The following is a 27344-nucleotide window of genomic DNA, read 5'->3' as shown; positions in this document are numbered from 1 at the left end:
AAGGGAAACCTCCCTGCAATCGTTCCTCTAAACATCTTTTTTCTTTTTGCTCCTTTGAAGGATCTCAGCTTACAAGGCTATGTCAATACTTGAGCAATCCCAATGAAGCGCCTAAGTGTCCAGTTCTCTGAGGTCTGGAACTGGCATCAATTCCATGAATGCACCAGCCTAGCAGGCATTTGTCCTCCCTCCTTCTTCTTTGCATGGAAATTTTTTGAATTTTGTGAGTTTGATACATTAACTCTGCAAATGCTGGCTCTTATCTGTAAGTAGCACTGCTGCCTCCTTGCCTAGAATTTGCAGTCACAGGGATGAGTTTAGGACGCATTTGCTTTCCTTGCAAAGATCAGGGAATAGGTCTTCCCCAGGGAGCTCCATGGGTAAAATTATATATAGGAACCAAGTTTTAAGAAAACTCACCAAGGGAAACTTGTAAGTTAATAAATGGGAGGAGGCTGGTTTCTAATATTTGTTTATAGATTCTGAATTACTCAATGGATAATCTGTAAGACCAGAGAAATTTAAAGCAAAAATGATAAACTCCCAGGGCTGCTTAGAGATCTGTGATGCATATTTGGGATCCCAAGATCTGTCCCTGTTTGGAATCTCGAGAAACTTAAAAGTCATCAGTGCACACCATTGATGTTCAGTTTTTCTGTCTTTTCTGCAATGTTCCAGCCACCTTATCCTTAAGCTACTTGCCATAGGAATGAACCATCACCACTAAGATGACCAAGCCAATCTGGGTTAACGTTACTTCTCAGAAAATTTTTTATAATTGATAATAACCAGTAAGTCCAATTGATAATAAATTTTGTTAAAAATTAAATATGATTTTTGAAATGACAATACAGATAGCCCTAACTACACCCTAGTTTGGTTCCTGTAAATCCATGGAAGTCACTGCTGATAAAAGTGAAATCCCATGTCCATGAAAGTTGCCACCAGTCCTGCTTTATACACTGTGAGCCTTTCCAACAGGCAGGGCAATTTGACTTTTTGACCAATGCTACTGCTATTAACAGTTACCGATGACACAGTGCTTACCTCGGGATGGGCACTGTGCGTGTGCTGGCACCTAAGTGGATGCCTTCATTCCTACAGCAGCCCTGTGAAGAGGATGGTATTGTCTCCACTTTGTAGATGAGAAAACTGAGAGGTTAGGGTGGCGGTATGAATCAGTAGCAGAGCTGAGAGTTGACCCCTGGCAGGTTTCTTTTCCAAGCTCCTGCTTTCCCCATGATGTCTCCTCTCAGTCGAACCCTCTCTCTAGCCACTCCTTGTGGTCCTAATGGCAGTGGTCAAAGAAGAGTGCTCAGCTAACCATGGAGGAACCCAAATTAGGCCACTTCAAGGTCATTCCCTTCTAATGTCTCCTCAGCTTCATGGAAATGCAACTCTAACTATCAATGCCTAAAAGGGATTTCAGGAAAGTACTAATAGTAAATGACATTTCTGGATTCCCTTAAAATCTGTGATGCATTTATCTTTTATATAACAATAAGTTACATAATCACAGAGTCCCAGAATTTCAGAGTTGGTTGGTACTTTGCAAATCGTTTAGTTCAGGCTTCTTCCTGATGTACCTGTTGGGAATAATTTTATAAAGAGGTAACTTAAGGTTCATTTTTTTAAGAAGTGAATAAATGTGATTGGCAGGGCTAGAGTGGTTGTTTTTCTCTGCATTCCTTTTGGAAAAAATAAGAGAACCTGAAGCCAAGTCCTTGGCCCTGAAGGTTTGAAGGGTGGAAGAGAAATACTAGAGCCAAATCAGAGCGTTTTACTGGCCTCCCACATTCTCTGGCTCAGTGTACTTATGGTCCAGCTACTGCTATGCAGAGAAATATTCCTGTGCATATATATAGTTTTCTGTTAGCTACCTGGAACTAAGAAGGCAACTAACCATTTCCCAACCCTTTTCTAGAAGCTGTAGAGGACAAAAAAGGTGGAGCCAATGAAATTACTGTGTGAGGCTGACATTTTCAAGAACACAAACTGGTGGTCTGTTCTCCCATATACTGAGCCGCTGTCTGCCCCCATAAGTTAGTTACTATCTCTAAGCCCCAATTTTCTTATCTTCAAAGGGAGAATATCAAATGTACATACCTCCTAAGATTCCCAGGAGGATTAAATAAGAAAGCCTTAGTTATCTGCTTAGAAAAGACCCTAATACATGTAAGCACTCAACTAAATAATGCCTACTGTCCTTTTTATTACCCTGGTGATAAGACAGATTATCAAGCTTCAAGCTGGTGAAAGTTAGAGGCAATTAGGGACCCATTTCTACATAAAATACTTTATAGTTGCATTTCAGTTTGTCTTTTAAATTTTCTTTAATCATATATTAGTGCCTGCTTTCTTCTAATTCATGCCAGGGGGCATTTAAGGCTTTTGGTGAAATTGAACTCAGTTTGTCTCCAGACCAATATGGGAGGTAGAGAAGGGGAGAATATAAACAAAGGCACCTAGAAATTTCTGCCTTGTTTCCCAGATACATAAGCTCAGAGGGAAAAATTCTTCATGCTTTATTCTAGAAGGAAACTCTTAGAAAGTCTCTGGTTAGTTTTATCAATGATCAGTCACTGATTGAGAATTTAATGTGGTCAATCACTGTGTACATTATCTCATCCAATCCTCACAACCAATAGTTGAGAGAGATTAATTTGTCCCATTTTCTGGATGGCTTTCCCCAGATCACCTACTTGGGGAATAGCACAGTCAAGCTGTGAACCCATTTTCATCTCACCCCAAGGCCCAGTCTCCTAACCACCACGCTATATATGTTCACAAAAAGTCAGTCTTAAGGCTCAGCACAATGAAACTGAGAAAGAAAGGAGTATGTCATTGTGTTGTTTTCAGAATACTTACTCTGGCAAATTTAGGGATCTCTGAAAGAGAATCAGGACTGGGTAATCTCTGGCAAATGTCTTTAAGAGCAGGGCTTTGACAAAGCAGTGTTGCAACACAGTGGCTCTAAGGGGCCCGTTTCTAATGCAGGGGCTCAGTGAGAGACAGCTGAAATGGGTTGCGCACAGCCTTCAAGGTTACCCATTGCCAAGAATGCCTCTGTCCTGCCATCTCCCCAGCATGCAGGACCAACCACAGGCCCACGTTCCTGATCTCCCTCAATCCTTCAAATCATTGCAAATAAAAATGATAAAAATAACATAGGAGCAAGTAATATTTTCTTCATCTTACATTTAGAGTAAGTCTTGTAAAATGTTATTGAAAATGGTATCAAACATAAGGTTTTTAATTTCAATGTTTATTTTAGATTCAGAGGGTATATGTGCAGGTTTGTTACCTGGGTATATTGTGTGATGCTGAGGTTTTGGATGAGAATGATCCTGTCACCCAGGTACTGAGCAAAGTACCCAGTAGGTAGTTTTTCAACCCTTCTCTCCCTCCCCTCTCTATTAGTCACCAGTGCCTATTGTTCCCATATTTATGTCTATATGTGATCAGTGTTTAGTTCCCACTTATAAGTCAGAACATATAGTATTTGGTTTTCTGTTCCTGTATCAATGCACTTAGGATAATGGCCCCCAGCCACATCCACATTGCTGCAGAAGACATGATTTTATTCTTTTTCATGACTGTGTAGTATTCCATGGTGTGTATATATATTTTCTTTACCCAGTTCACCATTGATGGGCACCTAGGCTAATTCTACATTTTTTGCTATAAATTTTTTAAGTGGGTGCTTACTTTGCCAACTCAACTTTGAAAGGCCACTTAATACCATGACAGCGAGCACTGTCCAAGTCTTTTGACAACATTTAGCCCCTCAACCCAAGAGCTCTGAAACCCCAGCATGCTTCCAAATGTCTTTGTTTTACCCTCATCTTTGATTATGTTTATTTCATCTCCACATCTGATGTGTCAACAAAAAGAGCCAAACTGTAAAATATTTGAAGAAATTTATTCTGGCCAAATGTGAGTGGCCAATGGCCTGTGACACAGCCCTCAGGAGATCCTGAGAACGTGTGCCAAAAGTGGTTGAAAGATGCCTTGTTTGTTTTGTTTTGTTTTTTTGAGATGGAATTTTGCTCTGTCCAGCCCAGGCTGGAGTGCAATGGTGCCATCTTGGCTCACCGCAACTTTTGCCCATCCGGTTCAAGTGAATCTCCTGCCTTAGCCTCCTGAGTAGCTGGGATTACAGGTGCCTGCCACCACACCTGGCTAATTTTTCTATTTTTAGTAGAGATGGAGTTTTGCCATGTTGGCCAGGCTGGTCTCAAACTTCTGACCTCAGGTGATCTGCCCACCTCGGCCTCCCCAAGTGCTGGGATTACAGGCAGATCCACTGCTCCCGGTCCCACAAATTGGTTTTATACAATTTAGGAAGACATAAGACATCAATCAATATATGTAAGATATACATTCCAAGGAAACTTTGCATTCATAGTAAGCTTTGCTGACAAGCAGTGGTTCTCAAACTATAGTGTGTACTTGAGGGGCTTGCTAAAACCTAAATCTCAGGCTCAGTGTTTCTGATTCAGTCAGTCTGGAGCAGGGGGCAAGAATGTGCATGCTTAACTAGCTCCCAGGTGACCTCAGCACTAAAGATCAGGAAACCACACATCCAGAACCACTGCTTTGACCAGCTGAATTCTTGAGGACTTCCTGAGAGCAATATCTTCTGGTACGTCGCCTCGGAGTCGTCAGATCCCTCAAAGAAGGCTCTCTCAATCTCATGCTTAGGGTCTAAGCCTGGCTGCCAGTATTTTGGTAACCTAAGAGGGCTTGTAGGAAGGCTCTTGTCATTAAATATGTAAATATCCATTCCCCCTGTTTTATATGGTATCTTTGCTATCAGCTAATTCTAGTCTCCTAGTCCAGAGAAACTCTGCTTCACCCTCTCCAGAGATTAGAAACCTCTCAACTCGTGTCAGTGTGGATGATGGGCAGTGCCTCAGCTGTGCAGGATGAAGGAGAAAACTGGGAATACAAATACTTCCTAAGCAGACTCACAGCTGATTTTTTATAGTCCCACCTTTGCCCACAATGACTGCAGCCATCGGTTCCTGAGTGTTTGGGGTGTTCTGCAATGTAGTAAGTTTGCTTCTCACCTCCCATTCTACCAGCTGAGAAGTCTGCAGTTTTCGGTCTGAAAAGTCAGCTGAATGTGTCCTTCTCCCTCCAGCTTCCAGAATTGCATTGTTCTGGTTTCCTCCATCATTTTCTTTGTCCTTATAGGCGTATGCTCTGTTTAAGCCCCATTACTGTTCTTTTTGTTGGCTTTCAATAGGAAAAGGAAATAAATGAAAATAATCAATCTTCTTCTGTTTTTACCTGAAAGTCTTTCACAGGATTTTACCCAAAAGTCCTCTAAAAAAATTTGGTTATTAGTTGCTGATAATGCTGAGCTGCTTGTGTTTATAAAGACAGACGTAGCCTGATTGTGACTATTTCAGGTTTATGGGTCATCTTTTTCTTTCTGTTCTAAAGAAAGCTTCCTATTTCAAAATAATGTTACTTAAAAAAAAAAAACACACACAGCACATCTCCAGTCATGACCCCCAGAATAAAATATGGAGACTCCCCCTTTTCTGACTTCTCAGATGTATATTAATTAGAAAATACCCTCAAGAAACAGTGGAACTGTAAATCTGATTCATTTCTATATTCAATGTAACATATTCAAGTTGTCAGAATTTTTACAATGCTTCTAATGAAGTGCCCAGCATAATGAATTGTACAATTACAATAAAATTGGGTTCTAATGAACAATTATCATTCAAAGCAAGAACACGCCAGGGTTTTTTTTATCCTCCTTCTCTCAGACTGGAGGCTAACAAGTAGTTGGAAAAAAAATTAATGGGGACGGGGGGGGTATGTGTACAAAGGAGCACAGTACTCAATTAAAATGACTCTCACAAAGCTAGTTTTTCTCTAAGTTTGTAAGTGGCAATAAAGCTTGAGAGAATAGCTTCTTAGGTATGGTTGTAGGAACTCTTCTGATCATCTGAGCTTTCCCAGATATGATATGGCACTGTATGAACTTGGGTGTGGGTGTCAGGCACGAATTAATGACTAACTAATGATATCTTTGAATTGAGTCTCATCCATGGAGCCATGTTCTTCCCTTCTGTCCTGTGAATTTGGAGTATCAAGTGACAATAGGAGGGTAAATGGACCAGAGGTTCTTTGCTGCCATCAAGGGTCTGAGGGAGAAAAAGTCTATGAATTGCTGCACCTGTTAAAATGAAAGCTGCTGGCCAGGCGCAGTGGCTCATGCTTGTAATCCCAGCACCTTGGAAGGCTGAGGCTGGCAGATCGGTAGAGTTCAGGAGTTGGAGACTAGCCTGGGAAAGATGGTAAAACCCCATCTCTACAAAAAAATGCAAAAATTCGCTGGTTGTGGTGGCGTGTGCCTGTAGTCTCCGCTACTTGGGGGGGGTGAAGCCAGAGAATCAATTCAGCCCAGGAGGCTGAGGCTGCAGTAAGCGGTGTTCATGCCACTACACTCCAGTGTGGGTGATAAAGTGACACCCTGTCTCAAAAAACAAGCATGAATACATAAATAAAATAAAATAAAAGCTGCCCTTTCCTGAAAGGACCAGTAAACATTGTGCTAGATAATTCACCATGTATTATTTCATATTTTCACAGCAACCCGCAAGGTGCGTATATTATAAATGAGAGAAGCTGAAGCTTAAAGATGCTGAGTGGTCAAAGGCATAACCAAAAAGAACCAGAGCCTGGTGCGCCTGGCTGGACACTCTAGCTGGCTCTCTAGAGAAGCCACTGTCTTGGCTTGATTCTTTCTGGCTTTGGTGCTGAGCCACTCCATGGCCTGCAGCAAGCCGGTCGCTCACTGTCTGCTCTCTAGAACCTGCTTTGTACAACTCTAGGGGCACTGATCATATTCTATCCTAGAGTTTTATAATACAAGGGCTCTGCTTTGACCATACGCTTTTCTCATTGGGATGGTGAAAATTACCATTGTCACTGGTTATGGTGCTTCTTCTGCAAGTAACAGAAAACTCCCAATTGAACAACTTATAAAAGTTTAAAAAAGAGGGAAAGAAAAAAGAAAGAAAGAGAAAGAAAGAAAGAAAGAAAGAAAAAGAAAGAAAGAAAGAAAGAAGAACGAACGAACGAGATCATCTCCTACAAATGAGGTTCTGGTGTAGCCCAACTCTGGGTCTGGTTACGTCAGTGACATCGCAATGTCACTGGGGCCCTGGGCTCCTCCTGTCTTCCTTCCTTGCTTCCACTGGGCCCCCCAGAGCTGCAAGGTGGCCACTATCGTTCCAGGCACCATATCCTGACACAACAATCAAAGGAAGAAGAGGAACAGATGTCTGCATTACTGCTCTTCAAAATCAAGGTAACATCTCCAAGATGGTCCCCAGGAGGCCACTGCTCATGCCCCAGTGGCCAGGACTAGATGACCCCAAACTCATTGCTGACAAGAGGCACAGGGTGGTCATGATTAGATCAGACTAATTTGGGTTTGCTCCTGAGTCAAGTTAGAAAAAAGTAAACATCTGTATAAAATCAGGACTCTTAACTGTAAGGAGAGAGGAAAGAACTGGCCATTGGGTGGAGAACCAAATGTGACTTTACCCAAGTGAAGCACAATGAACTTCTCTGAAGAAAGATCATATAAAATCTGGATTTTCATGTTGCCATGTTTTCTTCTTCTTCTTTTTTTTTTTTTTTATTATACTTTAAGTTCCGGGGTACATGCGCAGATCTTGCAGGATTGTTACATAGGTATACACATGCCTTGGTGGTTTGCTGCCTCCATCCCCTCTTCACCTACACTAGATATTTCTCCTAATGTTACCCCCCAAACTCCCACCCCCTGCTATTGCTCCCCTAGCTTCCCACCCTCCAAAAGACCCCAATGTGTGATGTTTCCCTCCCTTTGTCCATGTGTTCTCATTGTTCAACACCACTTATGAGTGAGAACATGTGGTGTTTGGTTTTCCATTCTTGTGTCAATTTGCTGATAATGATGGTTTCCAGGTTCATCCATGTTCCTGCAAAGAACATGAAGTCATCCTTTTTTTATGGCTGCATAGTATTCCATGGTGTATATGTGCCACATTTTCTTTATCCAGTTTATCCTTGATGGGCATTTGGGTTGGTTCCAAGTCTTTGCTATTGTAAACAGTGCCACAGTGAACATATGTGTGCATGTGTCTTTATAAGAGAATGATTTATAATCCTTGGGTATATACCCAGTAATGGGATTGCTGAGTCAAATGGTATTTCTATTTCTAGATCCTTGAGGAATCACCACATTGTTTTCCACAATGGTTGCACTAATTTATACTCCCACCAACAGTGGCCAGACTGGGTGTTTGGGGAAGAAAAGCATTGGTTTGGGACCTTAGTAGAGGAGGCACAGAGAAACTAAAATAGCTTCATCTATGTTAGGGCTTAAGCTAAATTTCCATGTATTTCGAAAAGTACTGTAACAAAGGAATGTCTCAATACTATAAAGCAGCAGTAGGTTGAGAATCCATGAAGAAGTGGGTATTTACCTTTCGGTATAGTTTAAGATAAGGGTTGTTATTAGCTGATCAGTAACAAGCTAAAACTGGAATCCAAAGGTTCTGATGACAACATTCATAAGGGTGTTCTGTACATCCCTGCAATCTGATTTCAGTACTTTGGGCTACACTGTGGGGTTGTCATGTTGCTCTTGTTCTCCCAGTGGTATTTGGACAGAGTTCTCTACAAGGCTGACAAATCATACAACGTGCGACTCTTCCTACAGATCATTTGTGCTGTCAGCACGCAGTTTTACCAGTTCAGTAAAGTGGGTCATATAGGAATACTGGATTCATCTGTGCCACTCTTGAAGGCTTTGAAGATTAATGAGCTTCTGCTAAGCATGCAAAGTGTTTTAAATTCTTGGAAGAAAAGATTTGCCTGTTACGAAACAGCAACATCCCTAATTATCAGCCATTAAGTTTCCCACCAACCTCAGCCAACAATCAAATGTGTGGAAAAAAAATTCTCTTTAAAAAATAAATCTGATGATGTCGCTACCTATTCAAAAAGCTTTCATGGTTGTGCTCACTTTGGCAGCACATATACCAAAAAGGTTTCTGGTGTCACATTGCCTGCAGGATGAAATCCAAGCTATTTTTAAAAACACCCAAGATTCCCTTGGTTGGAAATCTGACCCCTCTTTGTCCTCCACTCCTGTTTCCTCCAGTCTTACCAAGTCCTTCACGATTTCTGCCTGGTATGAACTGCTGACATCTGTGCCTTTGTCTAACTGCACTTCTTTATGTCCACCATTTAAATATCCATTCATGCATTCACACCCTGATCAAGCCAGTTCCTCTAGCAGCCTCCCTGTATCAGCTATCTAGCCCTATTAATTAATCAGAATTAATCAGTCTCATCTCAAGCTCCCATCTTTGTTTCCGCCTCTCTTTAATACTTTTTACAGTTGGCCCTCCTAATAATAAAGGTATTTTTGCATCTGCTGATCTTTCTGGGCCACTAAATGAAGAGCTTCCTAGGATAGAAACCAGCTATATCTTCAGCAATCCCATTTCCTCTTTCTGGACACACAGGGAGACCTCACTTCCTAGTCTTCCTTGAAGTTAGTTGGAGGCTATGTGTTTGGGTTCTGACTGATATGATGGGGTAGAAGTGATGGTAAGCATCTTCCAGGATTGGCCTTTTAAAATATTTCAGGTAAGCCTCCAGTCCTCTCTTCACCTTCTATAGATAGAGGCCAGCATCATAAGGTGAAAGTAGACAGGATTTCTCATTAATTACACTTAACCCTGAACAACATGGGGTTGAATTGCTACATCCATAATATTTTTTTCAGTAAAATTTACAGCACCGAGTGTGCCTGTCTCTCCTGCCTCCCCTTCCACTTCCTCCAATTCTTCTACCGCTGTCACCCCTGGCACAAAAAGACCAATCCCTCCTCTTCTTCCTCCGCAGCCTAATCATGCAAACACAACTTTATGATAGACCTTTATGATAATCTACTTCCACTTAATGAATAGTAAATATATTTTACCTTCCTCATGATTTTCTAAACATTTTCTATTCTCTAGCTTACTTTATTGTAAGAATACAGTATATAATACAGTAACATATAAAATATGTGTTAATCACCTGTTTATATTATCAGTAAGGCTTCCAGTCAATGGTAAAATTTTGGGGAAGTCAGGTTATATGCAGATTTTTTACTGCATGTGGGTTTGGCACCCTGTGTTGTCCAATAATTAATTGTATTTGTAGGAGAACGGCCAATCCACACTGGAAATTGTGTGAGTGAGAAATACACTCTTACTATATTAAGGCCCTGAAATTTTAGGGTTACTTGTTACTGCAGCATAGCCTAGCTTGCCTTGACTAACACAGTTTTTAAGGTAGAGGAGAACATGTATTATTCATTTTTTAAATTCTCCTTGTGCTCAGTTTTTTGCATGTATTAGGCATTTATTCACACTTGCCAAGTTGAAATAAAGAATAAATTTAAATAGCTGCCATAAGGATCACATATTTTCTCTAAGAAAAATTGTAATTCCCTTGAGAGAAACATCTCTGTTTTCCACAAACATAAAATAAATTATTTAACAAATGGTTGTTTCTGATTTTGCTGGCAGTCTTTAGCCCCCCTCCCCTTTTTTTTGAGACGGAGTCTTGCTCTGTTGCCCAGGTTGGAGTGCAGTGGCACAATCATGGCTCACTGCAGCCTGGACCTCCCAGGCTCAAGCCATCCTCCCATCTCAGCTGAGGGATTACATGCATGTGCCAGCATGCCCAGATAATTTTTGAATTTTTTTGTAGAGACAAATATTATCCTTGAATGTTATCTCTATCTTGGCAGTTTTCTTCATAGAACTGGCTCAGATGGTAATAATTCGCTTGGTTTGTTTGAATTCCAGATTACACTAGAAGCCCCATAAAGAAAGAAACACATCAGTTTTGTTCCCTATTGTTTCCAGGCCCCTAGAGCATGTCTGGTTCACATTCAGGGTGATGGGCAAGGTAAGGATGGAAACAGAAAAAGCTCAGAGTAAAAAAAAAAAAAAAAAAAAATCCCTATCTGTAGGGGTAAACAGCTCACACATCAAAAACCCCAAAGTTTCAGGTGTACACAGTAAAATAATCAATGCTATGTTGATGAAAAAAAGAAGCAAAAAAACTTAAATGATTAAAATCTGTTCCCTATGTGACAGCTCAATGAAGTAGAAAGAGCTCTGAATCAGCAGTCCGGAAAACCTGGTTTTATGTTCTAAGTCTGCCTCTAACTAACCATGTGACCCAAGGTGGGTCTTGGGTTGAACTAGATGGTCATCAAAGATCCCTTTCAACTTGAAAACACCCACAAGTGTGTGTGTGTGTGTGTGTGTGTGTGTGTGTGTGTGTGTTTGTGTGTGTTTTAAATCCTAACAGTACGGGTCCTATTGACCAATATATTGTATTATCTATTCTCAGAGAGAAAGTCGCCTGCTGCTAATTCCTAGGTGTCTAGGAGTTCTGCCTGCTGAATTGCCGTCAAAATGAGACAGAGCCCAGCAGTTGTCAGCTGTCCAGCAAGGGTCCATGAGAGCATCCAAATAAGGCAAGGTGTTTCTTTGATGTTTCTCAGTCTCAGCATTGGGATTTTGTTTCTATGAATGCTTTTCTACCAAATAGGATGTTTATATCACTACGTCCTATGGTATTATTGAAGTTACACAAACAGCAATTTTGAACGAAAGCAGATTTGGATGGCTGGGATCTACTTGGATGTGTGATGCTAATGAACTGCATAATCTAGTTCTTTGTTCGGCTTGTGCTGAAATGCGACGTCCCTGGACTGTGATTACACTCCCTAGTCATTCAGACTAGGAAATTCTCCCCACTTCCCTGTGGAGATGAGCATCTGAAGGATACATTTCCTCATGCTTCTTGAATATGAAGTAACAGCACTTAAAAATCTTTCATTCAATCATCATTTAGCTATCAAGGTCATGAAATAGCATGAAATGAAGCACTCAATCAATTATTGAAAGATAGGCTTTTTAAGCAATGACCATTTTCCCTGTCATAATTACCTCTGCTAACAGGAAAGGGAGAAATCACCACTTAGTTTCTTTTTGCGAAACACAAAGTTGCATCTGTGGGTTCTGGATCTAGAAATGGAGAGGTTTACTAAGTCAGAGAGGCTGTTTTGGGGTACAAACTCCCGGCCAGAGGCTGGCAGGTGACCAGGAAAGAAACTGCTCTGGTCCCATGGGGATGGCTGCCCTGTTTCCCTTTGCTCAGGGGAGTAGTCTGGGGACATGTTTGCTCTGTGAACCTGCCTTGTTAACTCGTTTGTCCCTTGAGTCACCGTCCAGAAGCTGCTTATGATCTCAGTCTGGTCTAGGGAGAAATCGGTCCCGTTCTGTCAGCATCCACCAGGCAGAATGACCAGACATCAATTACTTGGCTGAGTGAGGGCTAAATAACTGAACTGGAACATGTTACTGGTGCAATTTCTCAAACTTTGGGCTGGCATTTATCTAGCCCTGCAGCAGTGGGTAATTTTTCTGTGAACAGTTGTTAATTAGAGAGGGTTTGCTTTCTTTTTAATGGATTGATAACTCAATCTATTATGCTTTAAAATAATGTTTTAGAGTTTGTTTCCTCAGGAGAGAAATGCCATAAACTGAAGGAGATAGTAGTAAAGATCAGGCATTGGATTTTTAGAATACAGGATTTTAAAAATGCCATTAATCTAAAAAGCTTCCAGATACTTCACAGTGATGTTTCAGGAGAGCTTAACATCTGTGTATGTCTCAGTTGTGGTGAATTACTTAGCAATGCTTTTAGGAGGCAGAATCGGACATTGTGCTGCTAGTTGCCTTCCTTCCTTCCCTTCCTTCCTTCCTTCCTTCCTTCCTTCCTTCCTTCCTTCCTTCCTTCCTTCCTTCCCTCCCTCTTTCTTTCTCTCTCTCCCTTCCTGCCTGCCTCCCTCCCCCTCTCCCTCCCTCTCTCCCTTCTTTCCTTCCTTCCTTCCTTCCTTCCTTCCTTCCTTCCTTCCTTCCTTCCTTCCTTCCTTCCTTCCTTCCTTCCTTCCTTCCTTCCTTCCTTCCTTCTGAAACAGGATCTTGCTCTGTCACCCAGGCTGGAATGGGTGGCACAATCAGAACTCACTGCAGCCTTGATCTCCTCCTTGCTGAATCTCCTCCTTGCCTGAACTCTGCTCCAGGCCTCAAGTGATCCTCCTACTTCAGCCTCCCAAGGTGCAGGGATTATAGGTGTGAGCCACTGCATTTGGCCTCATTATCACCTTTAAAGAACAATTGATAACTTGTCCAGGATTTAGAGGTAGAAACTTGGATTTCTAGAGCATGACATAGGAAACCTCATTTAATTTACTTAATAAGAGTAAATATTGGACTAAATTGAGAATTTTTCAAGAAATAGAAATCTAATAGGCAACCTAAACTTACCATATCCAAAACCGAACTTGTTCCTTGCTAAAACATTTGTTCATTCCCCAATCATTGAGGCTGCTGGCTTTCTTGAGTTCTCGTTGTCCTTTACATCCCATAAGCAGGTCCTATTTCCACGACTGCTAAAATGCACTTTAATCCTGCCATTTGTCTCCATCTCCATGTCTCCCTCTCCGTCCACACCACCATCTTCACCTGTCCTACCCCATGTCTCCTAATTGGTTTTCCTGTTTTACTCTGCCTCTCTGTACACATTCTTCCCACAGCAGCCAGAGCAACCTTCTAAAATCATAGTGGGTCATGCCACTAACCTGTTAGGTAATCCCCACCACCTTCCCATTGCACACTGAAACAAACAAACAAACTTCTTACCATAGCTTGCAGAGCTCTGCGATTCTGGACTCTGCTACCCTTTCTGACCTTATCATATGCCACTATTTTTTCTGTTCCCAAACTCAACTCACACCAGACTTTGTCTCTTTGTTATTCTCACCTCTGGGCCTCTGCACTTGCTTTTCCTTCTGCTTGGATGATGCTTTCTTGGATATCTACCTGGTTTGCTCCTTCTCATTGTTCAGACCTGAACTCAGGGTATCTAGAAAAATCCCAAGAGTCTATCGCTCAGAACAGCACATTTCTCATCAGTGTTAGATATGATTTCTCAGGTGAGTTCTGAGTTAGCCTGTGACTCCACCGATGACCACAGTTGAGCCTCTACTTAGATCAGCCTTCTCTGTACTTCAGCCTGAAGAACCAACCTCACCTCATCATTTTCCAGCACGTTGCTATGATTTGCTTTCTTTACAACACTTGTGGCCACCTGGAATGGTTTCGTGCATCTATTTTCTATCTTCCCTACAAAGATGGGAGAAAGACAAGGCCAGCTGACTGCCCAGGGCTCTCTCCTCAGCACTCAGAACAGTGCCAGGCCACAGCCAAGCCTAACATATATTTGTTGGGTGAATATTGTGAGTGGGATCAAAAGGCAGGAGGGACTTGAGAATAGATGAATTGGGTTTTCTTCCTGGCTCTCCATTAAAGAGCAGTCGCCTAGGCTTAGATAATAATGGAGACTCCTTCAAGGTCTAAGTTCTATAACCAGCAAAGGAAAAGGCTTAACTAAGTAGAGGAACTTGCTGCTGAGCCTCATTCATCAGCAGATCAGAGCAACTGATAGGCCCTATAATGCTTTATGAATCAAGGGAAAATTATATTTCTTTCTTACAGTTTTTAATTTTACATGTATATATTTTGAGACAGGGTCTCACTCTGTCACCCAGGCTGGAGTGCAGTGGCATGATCTTGGCTCACTGCAGCCTCAACCTCCCCAAGTTCCCATCTCCGCTGGGGCTACAGATGCAGGCAACTATGCCTAGCTAAATTTTTTGGTATTTTTTTAGATATGGGGTTTTGCCACGTTGCTCACGCCAATCTTGAACTCCTCGGCTCAAGCAATCTTCCTGTCTTGGCCTCCCAAAGTGCTGGGATTACAGATGGGAGCCACAATGTCCGGCTCTTCTTTTTGGTAGTTTTAAAAGTCACAATTGTTGTATTCTAATTCTTTATAGATTGTTCTTTCTGTAAGGCATAGATAGTAGCACTTACTGAATCATGGCATTTTCTAGATGAGAATGACTCATTTTCCACCAGTGGTGGCTGGCGGTGAGCCTATGAAAGTGAGTTCTAAGTTAGTCTTGTGCTGTCTCCAATGAGCACTGCTAAAGAGCATGGAGGCCTTGCTCATTATCAGAGTCTCTCATTCCTTAGAGAAATGGGAATCAAAATGCAGGAGAGGCTTGAGAATAGATTGAATTGGGTTTTCTTCCTAAGCCTCCACTGTAGGTGGGAAGCTGAGGTCCCACGGATGCTGTGTGACTGTGCCCTGTCACACACCACACAGGGGCAGATCCAGCATCCAGGTCTCTACACCCAGGAGCTGCTCTTTCCTTCCTAGCACAGTACTGCAAACTTCATCCCTGGGGGAGCTAGCTGGGCTTGTGTCTTCCCTTCTGAGGCCCAGACAATTCTCTTATTCTTTCAGCTAACAAATGTTAGAGTGTCTACTCTCCCAGATAGCATCCGCTCTCACAGGGTTTTCCTTTATGGGAGGAACATCAAATAGTACAACTTCAATTGCCCATGCTTCTGTAATTCAAAATGGCCTTGGTCTCCTCTTCTAATTCATAAACCCAGTAAAGCCAGGAACTGTGCTCTGCAACCTCAATTATAAACACACAAGAGTCAGTTAATAAATATTTAAAAATCTGTGAATGATTACATTAGGATAAAGGACAATTAGTAGATCTTCTCAAAGAATAAATATGCTATAATCTTGGAAAAGCTGCAATTCAGGTAGGTAACTTGAGACTTAAGAAGAAACTAGAATATTGTTTTCTTTTAAGTTCATTCCAAAGTTAAGACCTGGCCAAAGAAGTTCTCAATTAATTGCCTCTTCCCTAGTTTCAGGATTAAGCTATATTTGATTTGATTATATAAGAAAAAGAGAAGAGACTTTGCCCTGAGTAACAAACTGTGGGTCATTCTTATCTAAAGTGTACAGAGGGGTATTATTTTCATTCCTAAAATAAGGCCGACTCACATACACACACATAAAATATGCCAGCGTGGCATGTGGCCCCATTCTTCCAAGTCCTTGGCCTGGGAATGTGGAGCTGACAGGCTGGCCTAGTGCAGAGAAAATCCAGACTTCCCAGGAACTGAGAATCAACTCTATTTTGGTTTAATGTCTTCAGACATTCAACATTTAAGACTATGCAGGATTCCAACTGCCACACACAGCTCCTGGTTGTAAGTCGATCGCAATTCTGGTTTCAGCTTTGTCTATACATAGTCATCTTCAAGGCTCTAAGGATCTAAGGGATCAAAGACATTTAACTTCTGGTTTCCTGTGTAAAACTCTGCAAAGAGCCCTTCTGGCCACCCAAGAACACTTTCACCCTGCCTGGTCCTGGGTTGAAACTTAGGTGTCCCCGTGGGGACCTCAGGGTCTACTGAGATTGCAAGTTACAGCTGGACCTTCTGATAAGCTTGACATGAAAATGCAGTTTGGATCCAGAGACTAAGGTTTCCAACTTCAAACCAGGACCTATGGTCTGGAATGTGAACTGGAATGAGTGGGTCCCAGAGTACTAAACATTGTATTTGTCACTTCAATCACTTAAAAGAAACTCTAGTACATTGGTTTTAAATACTGGTTTAGCATGTACAGATGTGTATGTGAATCCTGACTAGCTGCTCTGTTAACAAATCTTCCTTGAATGGATAACACTTAGGGTAGACAGAATAACACCTCGATTCCTCCCACCAGAGATGTCCATATCTTAATCCATTGTACCTATGAATATGCTACCTCAAATGGCAAAAGGGACTTGGCAAAGGTAAGGAAATTAAGAATCTTGAAATGAGGTGGTGAATCCACATTACCCAGGTGGGCCCAGTATTACAATGAAGGAGGTTGTAAGAAGGAGGTGGGTCGATAGAAAAGAATGAAAGGCTGTCATTCACAGCAACATGAATGGAACTGGAGGTCACTATGCTAAGTGAAATAAGCCAGACACAGAAAGAGAAATAACCCATGTTCTCAATTATATGTGGGAGCTAAAAAGGTGGATCTCATGAAGATGGAGAGTAAGTTAGTGGTTACTGGGGTTGAGAAGGGTAGCAGGGAGAAAGGGAAAAAGAGAGGTTGATTAATGGCTATAAATATACACTGAGAAGAAATAAGACCTGATGGCTGATAAATATGGTGACTATGGTTAACATGGATCAATTGTTCATTTCAAAATAGCTAGGAGAGAATACTTTGCTTTCCTAGCAAAAGGAAAAGCCACATATTTAATGGGTGGCTTTAAATGGATATCCCAATGACCCTTTGAGTTTATGAATGTGTCAAATCCTCAAATGCCTCCTGAAAACATGTATATCTATTACGTTTCAATAAACTTTAAAAAATTAAATAATAGCCAGACATGGCGGTGCAAGCCTGTAATCCCAGCACTTTGGGAGGCCAAGGCAGATGGATCACTTGAGGTTGGGAGTTTGTGACCAGCCTGGCTAACATGGTGAAACCCTGTCTCTACTAAAAATACAAAAGTTAGCCAGGCATCATGGCACATGCCTGTAATCTCAGTTATTTTGGGAGGCTGAGGTAGGAAAATCACTTGAACCTGGGAGGTGCAGGTTGCAATGAGCCAAGACTGTGCTATTATACTCCAGCCTTGGCAACAGAGGGAGACTACATCTCAAAACAATAAAAATTTAAAATTAAAAAATTCAAAATATTTTTACATGAAAGGAAGAGGCAGATAGGAGATTAGAGTGATTACAAGAACAAGGGTTATAGACACACAGAGAGAGGTCATATTGGCTGTGAAGACAGAAGAAGGAGTCAACCCCCCAGAGCAGGAACTCTATGTGAGTCACTGATACCTGTATAGCACCCAGAATAGCAACTGGTACATAGTAGCTACTTAATAAATGTAACAAGGATTAGAAACTACTCACAGGTTCTTTGGCGAGGGACAGGAACCCACATTTTGCTGGATTTTCCCAAGAGGCCAGCACTGTGTGAACCCTTATGTCATCTCCTAAGAAACGCACTAGGATGAAGGGTTATCCCCACTGTACGTATGAGATGAACAAACAGTACATCTTCTCGGATAGTTAAAAAATGCAAACTGGAGATTCTAATGCAAACATGATCTACATAATGTATGGTCCTATACTGTGAAGTTACTGTATGGGCACACTTAACTGCTCTGAATTCAATATGGAAGAAAGGGATGAGAATAGTCTTAAATTTATCTACTATCCCTACTGTCCCACCAAATGAGTGTGTGCCCCACTCGAGTGAAACAAGGAAGCATGAATTCACTGGCCTTATGTTCTGCATGCCTCTCATGATGTGAGTATATTCCCAGGCTGAGAGTAAATCTAATGTTTAGAGATATACATTTTTCTCAATACAATCCAGCCTCCAAATGGAAGTCCTCTATTTCATTTGATGCTCAACTAAAGAAACATTACAGCACTGGAGAAAAAAACAAAACAAAACAAAACAATACTAGCTAAGTATTGAACCAACCCCACACAGGCTGTCCCTGTGAGCTCCCCCTACAAAGCAGAAACTGAATCTGCTGCAACTTCCCAACCTCAATGCCACCACAAATCCAAGCTTCCAGCATCTCCCGCCTGCACTGCTGCAAAACTTCCTAGCTGGACCTCCTGCTTCCCCCACTACCCGCTTACCATCCGTGCTACCCACAGAACATGAAAAGAGAATGAGAGAGCTGGAAAAGGGAATTCAGATCATGAAGTGCTCTTGCTCAGAACTCTCCCAACACACTTGGAAAACAAACAAGCCCCAAAGCATCTATAATTCCCTGCCTGCTTGGCTCCATCCTGGGCCAGTCTCCCTGGGGCTGCTTTGCTCCGGCTTATTCTCTCCACAGGAGCTTATCCTGGCTCTTCCCTCTGCCTGGATGCTCTTTCCTTCCATCTTTGCCTGAGGCTCCTTCTTGTCACTCAGATCTCAGCTGAAATGTTACCTCCTGGGAGAAGACTTTCCTTGTCATTTTCTATTACCACGTAGGTCTTTGAATAGTGCTTAACACTCACTGATATGTGCTGATTGCCACCCTGCACCAAATGCCAAGCTCCATAAGAGCAGGGATCTTGCCTTCCTCAATCACATCTTCCCAGTGGAGAAAGTTGCCTGATGTGGATGGGGGCTCCAAGTGTGCCCCTCAAAGGGATTTATGAAGGACATGCTGAACTATCTTTGTTTTTTGCTTACTTGGTTACTTCAAAACTTAACCCCTGAAAAAAAATATGTGAGTCTGCTATAGAAAAGAAGTAGTTATTTTATAGAAGAAGAAATGGAGGGCTAAAGAGACCATGTGATTTACCCAAGATCACATAGCTGTAAGTGCTGAGTTGGGTTTTAAACCCAGGCCTGTTCAATTCTAATTCTCAGGCTCTTTCTACCATGCCACAGTACCTTCTTGGGGGTTGGGAGCACAAGAACAGGGTGGAGCTGGCCTGGGAAGCACTTCAGCGAGGAGAGGTGGATGATGTCTGCAGTGGAGATGTGCTGAGAGTCACCATGCTGAGAGCTCCGGTGACCTCCACGCACAGCTCAGTGGCCTTGCAGGAAACTTAAGCTCTCTGAATTTCTGCTTCCTCCAGTGGAAAATGAAGACTATAGTAGTTATTCCATATGCCCTATGGTATAAGGATTTCATGAGCCATTATACATACTATATTTAGGAAGGTACCTGGTACACAGCAGACCCTTCATAAATAGTAGCATCATTGACATCAATATCATCAGGAGAAAATGTGCACATTCACAGTTATCTGCAAAGCCACACTAAGTCTTGACTCTGCTACTGGTGGGTCAGAGGGCCAGGGGGCCCCCTTAAATGATCAGTTACTTCTCCTTTCAGCCAAGGCTTCAGCTGAGTAGGAGCTAAGAGTATATTCCTCTTTTGGTAGACACGAGGGAAGGGGCTCAGGAACCTTGTCCATATATAGCTTGAGAAAAATGAAAACTAGTCTTTTTCTTTTTCAGAATCACCACCCAAGCCCCAGTTGTACTCATAGCTGCTAACTCTGGCTTGATTTCAATGCCATCTCCCCCATCTCTAACACCTGCAATGGCCTGTTGTCTCTGCACACGTGCACTAGAATTAGACTATTAGAAAAAGCCCACTTACATTTATTTTAAAATATCTCGGCCGGGCGCGGTGGCTCACGCCTGTAATCCCAGCACTTTGGGAGGCCAAGGCAGGTGGATCACGAGGTCAAGAGATCGAGACCATCCTGGTCAACAAGGTGAAACCCCATCTCCACTAAAAATACAAAAAATTAGCTGGGCACAGTGGCGCATGCCTGTAATCCCAGCTACTCAGGAGGCTGAGGCAGGAGAATTGCCTGAACTCATGAGGTGGAGGTTGCAGTGAGCTGAGATCGCACCATTGCACTCCAGCCTGGGTAACAAGAGAGCGAAACTCCATCTCAAAAAAAAAAAAAAAAAATCTCTCTTTGCTCATTGTTGGCCCTTGTGACAAGTTAGGGTGAGTCTAATGGCCCAGCCATAGCCTTTTTCACACTGGGAAGCAGCTGTCAGTCTTCCTATTTCTTTCAGTATCGGCTCTCACAAGAATGATCTCCAGCCCTATCACTCATCTGGTTATCCTTTTTAGTTTGTCTAAATCCTTTTTTAAATGTCGTGCTCAGAATGGTATGCAGCACTTCAGATCTGATCTGATAGTGTGGGGATTGCTATCACATCAGACAGTGTGGGGTTATAACCTCTCCATTCTCTATTTCTCTTAGAGTGGCTCAAGGCATTTGGGCAGCCATGTGATATAGATACCTTTTGCTGTGTTCACTGTCAAATGAAATTCCTCAGTTGTTTTTCGACACCCGCCTCTAGGCTTCCCTTTCATTCATGGGTATCTCAGAGTCAGGGAATATATTGGAAGGTTTTGGCACCAGAGAGTTGGCTCCACGTATATCCAGTTTTGATGCTACAACATTAGCTAGTAGCTGAGACCGAATCAAGATCTTGTTCTAGGGCCAGGCTTGGTGACAATGGACCAAGGCACACAAGGTCATAGATTCTTTTTTTTTTTGAGACAGATTCTCATTATTCTGTTGCTCATGCTGAAGTGCAGTGGTATGATCTCAGCTGACTGCAACCTCCACCTCCCAAGTTCAAGTGATTCTCCTGCCTCAGCCTCCTGAGTAGTTGGGATTACAGGCACATGCCAACATGAACAACTAATTTTTTTTTTTTTTTTTTTAAGTAGAGACAGGGTTTTGCCATTTTGGTCAGGCTGGTCTCGAACTCCCGACCTCAGGTGATCCACCTGCTTTGGCCTTCCAAAGTGCTGGGATTACAGGCATGAGTCACCATACCCAACCCAGAATCATAGTCTCAGGAATCTAGTTTAGGTGCAGGGTCTGCTGTTCTTGCCTCTGACTCAACAGGTGCAGTCATCCTTGGGAATTCTGATGAGCTGTAAGATTTGACCATGGGTGCACAATTTTGATGAGCTGTAAGATCTGACCTTGTGCACCCATGGTCAAATCTTACAGCTCATCAGAATAAGATAAGTCAAAAACTAAAGTATCAGTCTGCGTGTTTGTTATGAGTAAGATCCCAAACTTTGTCCAGCCCAGATATTTACCAGCAAAGATCCCAGCACATAAGGGAGAAAGACCTGGAAGTCTGGGAGAGGTACAGAGACCAGGTTCCTGGGGCTGAGTATTAAGAAAGTAGGGTGCATAGCAGTCCTCAGTAGGTCAGGAATCAGAACAGGGTGCTGAGGTCAGACAGACACTGCTTCATGCTGTACTGCAGCCTTTCTAGTCTTCAGCGACCTATTTTCTTCTAGGATGTAGTCTCAGCTCCAGAGTAAGTGAAAGTGAGACAGAACCTTATCTTTGCTCATTGTCCAGCAGCATGGGGTCTCTGGTTCTCCTGGGTGTCTGGCTTTCCCAGTGGAATTCATTTCTCTCCCCTCCATCACTGGATTTCTAGAGAGATGACCAATTCGGGGATTTCTCTGCTGCTAATTAATAAAGGTTTATATATTATGGATATTAAATGCAAGTTAATCATCTTCCATTTCATATTTGTTTCCATTTTAAAAACCAATATCACAGTTCCTCCTTTGTCTCCAACCTAAGGTAGATGCTAGTTAGAATGCTTTTTTGAATTTTCATTGTATGCTATGCTTTCCCTTCTTAACTTTGGCTACAAAGATAAAGAGTCTTTCTCTTTCTTTTCTCTTTCTTTCTTTCTTTCTTTCTTTCTTTCTTTCTTTCTTTCTTTCTTTCTTTCTTTCTTTTTTATTTCTTTCTTTCCCCTCCCTCCCTCCCTCCCTCCCTCCCTCCCTTCCTCCCTTCCTTCCTTCCTTCCTTCCTTTTGACAGAGTTTCACTCTGTCAACCAGGCTGGAGTGCAGAGTGCAACGGCATGATCTCAGCTCACTGCAACCCCCACCTCCCAGGTTCAAGAGAGTCTCCTGCCTCAGTTTCCTGAGTAGCTGGGATTATAGGCATGCACTACCACGCCTGGCTAATTTTTGTATTTGTTGTGCAGACAGGGTTTTACCATGTTGGCCAGGCTGGTCGCGAACTCCTGACTTCAGTCATCTGCCCACCTCAGCCTCCCAAAGTGCTGGGATTACAGGCATGAATCACCATGCTCGTCCAGGAGTTACATCTGTCTCATTCGATGGCTTATCTTCTAGCATAGTGCCTGGTACACAGTGGGTGTTCATAAATATTAGATGAATGAGTGAATGAATGAATGAGGTAAATCATGGTTACAGTTGGGACTCTATTTTTGTGACCAAGATTTTTCCACTAGGCCCTACATCATCCTGGGATTAGAAGGTAGACCAGCTGGCCCATCCCGTTTATCCAACCTGTTTGCAATCCTGTGTCTACCTGCAACCCCTGAGCCTCGTGACCCTAGTCAGTCATCTTTGAGGTCATCCCCTCCCCATTTTGTCTTTATCCATTTTTCTGTCTTTGGAATTCAATTTCTTCCATCTTTATTGTCTGGCTTCTGATATGGATCTGACTTTCTTATTTAAAGGACCTCAAGTTGTGTTTTTCCTTGATTTGTTTTATTCTGATGTAGGCTATAGGTGTTCCTGCATTCTGAGGCCATAATGTTAGATTTTCTTTTTCATATATCACCTTTTGGGTCCTTATCAAGCTGCTATTGAGGCTTTCCTGCCAATCTGGCCTCATTGAAAGTCCTGATCACATACCCTATTTTGTTCTATATAGGCTTTATACAATAAAGCCAAGAGGAGGCCCATGGTTCCCACTTGTAATTCTAGCACTTTGGGAGGCCAAGGTGGGAGGATCACTTGAGCTCAGGAGTTCAAGACCAGCCCAGGCAACACTGGGAAACCCCATCTCTACAAAATAATAATAATATAGCTGGGCATGGTGGCATGCACCTGTAGTCCCAGCTACTCAGGAGGCTGAAGCAGGGGGATCACCTGAACCCAGGATCTTGAGGGTGCAGGCAGCTGTGATTGAGCCACTGCACTCCAGCCTGGGTAACAGAGTGAGACCCTGACTCAAAAAAAAAAAAAAAAAAAAAAAAAAAAAGTAAGGGAATTTCTAGTCAACATTTACTTATATTATAATATAGAAAATGTAAATCTTTTTTGTTCTCCAAACATCACAGTCATTTTTGAGGAGGAGCTGCTTTACAACACAATGGGAGGAGAGAATTGGGGTGATACTTAAGAGAACATCAAGATACACTGTTAAGAATCACTGGGCTACTCAAGAGGCACAGGCTAGCAGTGTGACCATGAACAAGTCACTTTTGTGGGTCACAGCTTCTGAATTTGTAAAACAAAGGAATCTTTAGTTTCTCAGGTTCCTTCTAAGTTTTATGATTCTCCAGCATTTTGAGTTTTTCAGAAAAGTTCATTATAGAAATACTAAGAATAATTGCTAACCACCCCAGTTCACGCACAATCACAACTTTGTGTTAATTTGCTCATAGGCCAAGTTGAATTTGCATTAGTGCCCTTGACAAAATAAGTATTGGCTTTTTAGATTTTTTAATTACCATGAGACTGGTGTATTGACATGGTTCTCAGAGCAATCTTAGAGAACAAGGAACTGTTTATGGGTCTAGTAATCTTGCAGTAGGCTATTTATTCTTTGGTATTTGGTTTGACATTTATTTTTCTTTTTCAGTCATATTGATTTAAATATCATTAGCCCAAAAATGTACCAAAGGGTAATTACATTGAATGTTTTGGCTCCCCTCAACTATTACCTTGCAATTCATCTTTTATGGCAAAGCTTCCCTTGTGAACGGGCCAAGAGGGCTGAATTTGAATCGCAGTCACACTTTTCTCAGCAAATGTGGAGTGTACTTTAAATGTAACAAAAGCAAAGGACAGGATCAGAGACAACATTTGCTAAATGCCAAATGGCTATTTGGATCTACTCGAGAGAGTGTATGTTATGAGAGGTGTGAAGGGCACTATTCAATCGTATTAAAAAAGAAAATGGGTGAAAATCAATTCCCATGAAACTGTATGTTTCCACTGAAAAATATGGTTGGTTACATTTTGAATCTTACAATTAACCTGTTAATTTTCTACCATTTCTTATACAATGGATGTTTAGTGGAAGCTGGTGAGTCTAACCCTAAACTGAAGAACTGTATTTCTTAATTGTAGTTATCAGGGGTTAATTGTAAGATTCAACTGGACAGGTGCAGTGCCTCATGTCTGTAATCCCAGCAATTTGAGAGGCTGAGGTAGGGGGATTGCTTGACCCAGGAGTTCAAGACCAGTCTGGGCAACATAACAAGACTCTGTCTATGAAAAATTGCTTAAAAAAAGAAAGCCTGGCATGGTGGTATGCGCCTGTAGTTTCAGATACTCAGAAGGCTTAGGTGGAGGATCCTTTGGAATTTGCCTGGTGGCAGAGCAAGACCCTGCCTGAGAGAGAGAGAGAGAGAGAAAGAGAGAGAGAGAGAGAGAGAGAAAATGTAAGATTCAAACAGCCCAAAGTTTTCCAAGAGCCCACCAGAGAAGAAAGATAATCTTTTGGGATTCAGAACTTATTGTTTCCAAATGTGGTATCTTTCATACCACAAGGTCAGAGCTGAGAAAAAAGTAAGGGAGTTAGAAAGCCTCTGTCACCTCAGAATTTAAACATTTTTGATTAACTGTCTTTTTAAGTCTATTTTTTCTGATTGAAATTCCAAAGCTGGGGAAGATTGGGTTGCAGGGAAGGAGTCTCCCAAAGTCATCTTATCCTTGTTAAACATGTACCATGATGTTAATGGATGTTTAGTGGATCTGGTGGGTCTAATCCTAAACTAAAGCAGTATTTCCCACAGCCCTTCTGCTGGATTTGTGTTGGAAATCACTTTTTATAATTAACCAGCCAGTGCCCTCTCTTTGGAGAGAAAGAAGAGTCTGCTACAATGTGACAAAAAGAAACAATGAAGAATTTAAAAACTCTATTTCTCTAGGGCTCCAGTTTTTGGGGGAGTTTGTCTATTTTCACTGTCCTTCCCCTCACCTGTCAGTCTCCCTCCTTGCCAGCCTCTAAAATGCCTGGCCTTCCCATAGGTTACTCTTTTCTTATCCAAGTCTTCAAACCTGGATTTGCAACACCAACCATTCTTAAGAAGTGGTGGAAAATTCTTCCAGGAATCCTCGTTCATTTCAACAAATAGAAAAAGAGTATGTTTTCTCTTTTAAAAATTGGAGACAGAGGGAGGGGCTTAAAGAAGCACACAAAAACGAGACTTGGAAGACTAAACAAAGTTAACAATGCAGCTACTAAAAAGGGATTGGAAATTATTGAATTCTGCAAACTTATTGTTAGATTTTTTTAAAAGAAACTAGAACCATCTGATCTTTGACAAACCTGACAAAAACAAGCAATGGGGAAAGGATTCCCTGTTTAATAAATGGTGTTGGGAGAACTGGCTAGCCATGTGCAGAAAGCAGAAACTGGACCACTTCCTGACACCTTACATTGAAATTAACTCCAGATGGATTAAAGACTTAAACATAAGACCTAACACCACAAGCATACCCTTGCTCTTTCTTTCTCCAGGACACAGCAGCCTCTTTTAATTGGCACTTCAGCAGTGGCGATTTCTTTCACCAAATGAGTCTCTATACTAATGTCCTGTTATCATGGAGGTCTCATTTACCTTTGACGGAGGGTTTTCCAATGCTGTGCTTCGGCTCCACTCCCTCCCCCCGGTGCTGCTGCAGAAAGTCCTGAGCATCCAGGGATCCATCTCTGCAGGGATCCACCTCTTCCATTGCCTTACCACAGCTCCATCTTCCCCCAAGCAAAAAAACAGCTTCAAGGTACCTGGTTACCTGTTGAGATGGGTCCATTCTTCTTATAATTTTTTGCAGAATATTGTAAAGGAGAGAGCTAACTGCAGGAAATGCTCCAGGTTTCAAATAATAGACTTATAAATTGTCTATTCAAATCTACTACTTGGTTGGCACCTGCCACTGAAGATGGCACTGGCAGAGTAAAGGATCTATCTTATTTTTGGTGGTATATTGGAGTAAAACCACAGAAATAACTCACATGTCCAGAAATTAGCAGCCTGGCAACCTGACTTATCTTGAATACAGGTAAATATCAGGAAGTAACTAAAAGGGTCTCCAAGTGGCTAGCATACAAGAGGAGATGAAGGCAGAGTGGAAAGCAAAGATGATCCACATTCTGGGCACTCATGGGCACATATTTTACCCAGAGGAGAGTTCCTAAGAACGCTGATTGAAGCCTTTGTTTTTAAAAATGACAATTAGAATAACTTAATTTCATCTGGATTCCCAGTCCACAGAGTCAGAAACAAAAGCTGAGAATGAAAAATGGAACCCTATAGGCTGAAAGTGATGTTAGAAAGAAAGAAAGAGAGAGAAAGGCAGGAAGGAAAGAAAGGCTATTAAAACAGGTACAACTAAGAAACCCATAAGGCCCACGGAGAATTGAGTGAACAACTCACTGTCTGAGTAGCCTCAGTCACCCTGAGGATATGTCTTCATTATAACACAGTTTTACAAGTAATGCACCCAATAGGTTTTTGAGCTTTGGTGTTTAAAAACAATGGACTTTCATCGGTCTGTAAATTTCAATATATAATTGAAGTACTCACTATTCAGAAATGCCTTTAAATGAGCTATCATGCTAGAACAGCGGCTCACACCTGTAATCCCAGAATTTTGGGAAGCCGAGGCAGGTGGATCACTTGAACTCAGGAGTTCAAGCCCAGTCTGGGTAACGTGGCAAAACCCTGTCTCTATAAAAATACAAAAATTAGCCAGGTTGATGGCATGCACCTGTAGTCTAGTTACTTGGG

The 27344-nt window shown here is 41.9% G+C and overlaps 1 long non-coding RNA gene across 1 annotated transcript in view; it reads left to right on the top strand.

The window, feature by feature from the left end:
• The window catches only part of LOC118146778 (uncharacterized), a 292952-nt gene that overhangs the window by 220242 nt on the left and 45366 nt on the right, over positions 1 to 27344 (top strand). Inside the window, exon 4 of the long non-coding RNA XR_013525587.1 lies at positions 11437 to 11563. This is a non-coding gene — a long non-coding RNA (uncharacterized LOC118146778). The remainder of the gene's footprint in view (positions 1 to 11436; positions 11564 to 27344) is intronic.

This window comes from Callithrix jacchus, chromosome 13, assembly GCF_049354715.1.
Source record: "Callithrix jacchus isolate 240 chromosome 13, calJac240_pri, whole genome shotgun sequence".
Taxonomy (NCBI): domain Eukaryota; kingdom Metazoa; phylum Chordata; class Mammalia; order Primates; family Cebidae; genus Callithrix; species Callithrix jacchus.
Note: the sequence above shows the minus strand (reverse complement) of the source record. Positions and strands in the feature narration are given on the sequence as shown.